The sequence below is a fragment of the Panthera leo genome, chromosome D1, assembly GCF_018350215.1.
Source record: "Panthera leo isolate Ple1 chromosome D1, P.leo_Ple1_pat1.1, whole genome shotgun sequence".
NCBI lineage: Eukaryota > Metazoa > Chordata > Mammalia > Carnivora > Felidae > Panthera > Panthera leo.
This window is the reverse complement of record NC_056688.1, coordinates 62,859,270-62,862,152: the sequence shown is the minus strand read 5'-3', so window position 1 is coordinate 62,862,152 and position 2,883 is coordinate 62,859,270. Positions and strand designations below refer to the sequence as shown.

The following is a 2,883-nucleotide window of genomic DNA, read 5'->3' as shown; positions in this document are numbered from 1 at the left end:
CAAGCACAGACACTGGTGTGAGGACACCAAAGAAGAGGCTTTGTGTGATAACTTCTCTGAAACCCAGTAAATCTCATTTCTCCACATGTGAGCAATTCTTGCAAGAGCCTTAGCCCTCTGAGGGTTGCACCAGAAAAGGCGCAGTCTTTGCTTGGGCAAAGATGGGAAGAGAAGAAAATTACTGGCTTAGTTGGAGGTAATGGAAAGAGATTTACTTATGGACTCTACCTATTATTCATCATTCAGACCTGACATTTAAATACTGTGGTCTTTTTCAACTGCATTATGCAACTAGGTTAAAAACAGTAATAAATTAATAACAATGTTACAACCAAGGGCATTGATACCCACAGTTTTATATTTAAAAAATTACTTGTATAGAAATGTAAATACAGTATTAACTGGGATTTATTTCTCAACTATAGAGTTCATCCTCCTGAGTTCTCATATTTCGGACAGAATAGAACTCCAAAGATTGGGAAAAATTTTTAAAAAGTCAGAGAAATGCGAGATTTTTCTTGGGGGAGCATTAGGATTTGAAGCAGAGGGATAGAGTCAAGAAATTGTTTCAGATTTAAATTTACTTCTTTCCTTGAACTTACTATCTCAATTTATTTGAGCTATGAGTTCCAACCCAATTTTCCATTAACTGATTTATAAGTCATCATGTATTAGAAATGCAGAGATCCTGTTGTCCTTATTACCACCCTTTCTTCAGTAATCTCTGGATTCCTTGCTTGACCTCCTGGGTTCGCACTCCATAAACTATAGGGTTGAGGGCGGCAGGGATGACATGGTGGAGGACGTTGAGCAGGACTGGCACATTGGGTGAGACCTTCTTATTCACCACATGAGTGAGCACGAAGACCAGAAGGATGGTGCTGAAGAAGAGGATAAGGATGAAGTGGGAGCCACATGTGCTCAGGGCCTTGGCCACAGCACCCTCTGCCTTGAGTCTCAGCACCGCTCGCAGTATGAGGGTGTAGGAGAGGAAGATGAGGATGAGGTCAGATCCTAGCAGGGTCCAGCCTCCAGCAAACTGGAGGAGGCGATTGATGGTGACATCATCACAGGAGAGCCTGGAGACAGACGTATTGGCACAGATGCAATTCTCAATGACATTTCTCCCACAGTAATGGAGCCGGGCAGAGAGGATGGGAATGGACACAGTAAGAAGTGCATTCCTGGCCAAAATAAAGACAGCAGCCTTGACTACAAATTGGTCAGTGATGATGGATGGGTACCTCAGTGGGTGGCAGATATAGCAGTCATAGGCCACGACCATGAATGTACAGGACTCCATGGAAAGGAAGCAGTTCATGATGTACATCTGGAGGAAGCAGGCATAGAAACTGATGGACTTGAGGTCAAACCAGAAGATGGCCAGGACTTTGGGGATGACAGTGAGGCAGACAGCAATGTCCAGCAGGGAGACAATACTGAGCAGGTAGTACATGGGCTGGTGTAGAGAGACCTCCAGCCGGATGGTGATTAGGAGAATAACATTAGCCCCCATGGCCAGGAGGAATAGGAGGCTGAGGGGCAGGGACAGCCAGAGCTGCCAGCTGGGGACCTGACAAAACAATTCAGGAGAAAGTCTGAAACCCTAGTGGAGTCATTTCCATGAGTTGTCATCTTGTGGATTCTGTTTCTACAGATTTTCTTTGATGATATAAAAAAATTAGGATCAAAATTAACCTCTGACTGTGGTTAAAATGAAATAAAAAAATTCGAGTTCATTGGATGTAACTTATGGCTCCATCAGCTTATTTTGCCTTAACTGGGGATTTTGCATGTTACATACAGAAAAAAGAAATTCATTTAAATCTTCAGCAAATTTTGTTTCTCCTCATTTCCTGAATATTTCTAATTTCTTAATGAAACAATCTTATAAAATCGAATTAGTAATTTCAGTTAGCTAGGAGCAGCATGTTTACTTTTGAACATTGTGATAAAATAGACCCCCTGATTTCAGCAATGTGAAGGTGGTGAGATTTGTCTTCAGTAATTCCTCTCTCAATCTCTCTACCCAGTTGCCTAGATAATGTCCCCAGTTTCCACAGCAGGTACTGCTCAGTGTTGTGACTCCTTTCTTTCTGTGTGCTTTTTATTTACCCTTTATATACAGGAGACACAAAGATTATCTTTGTTCTCAAGGAAGTGACAGTCCTTCCTTGGTGATAAGGTTAGATAAATATAAAGACAATGATAAGAATCATGACAGAGCAGTATGCAGAATATTTTGAGAGGGGGTAGGTGAAGATGAACTTCATTCACATGAAAGTGAAGTGTTCCCAGGACTCCTCTCCTGCTGACTTTTAAAAGCAAGTCCAAAGAAAGTCATGAAAAAGAGTTGCCTGTTGCAGTGAGAGATGCCTGCAACATGTTTGAGATCAGCATATCTGGAGTCTTAAAAATCATGCTGTGCAGGGTCCCTTGATTTGTTCACCTGGCACTGGTGTTCTGTTCAGATGTCATCCCATGTGTGGAAATTACTCTGCTTCCTCAGTATTTAAACTTAACTGTTTTGCATTTGTTTAGCTAACAAGAAAATAAAAATGTCTGCAGTGTATTCAATGGATTTTCAATACTTACTAGGCACTGTGTTAATCTATATTTGGAGCATTATCTCACTTGAGATTAAAACAACTATGTGAGGTATGTCTTACCTGACTTTACAAATGAGGGAAATGAGGTGAAGAAAGGTTGAGAAAATTCCAAGATCACTTACAATAATACTCAGTCTAGATGCAAAGTTCTATTTCGTTTAAAACCCAATTTTTAGCCACCTATACTGTACTACTTCTAATCAGCAAAGGAACATTGGTTAGATAGTCTGTCAGAATTCCTGAGCCGTATAATGCCATGACATTGTGTTTCGTT

At 40.9% G+C, this 2,883-nt stretch overlaps 1 pseudogene; it reads right to left on the bottom strand.

The window, feature by feature from the left end:
• Positions 1-700: 700 nt before the first annotated feature.
• LOC122200332 lies at positions 701-1,635 on the bottom strand (annotated as a pseudogene).
• Positions 1,636-2,883: the final 1,248 nt, after the last annotated feature.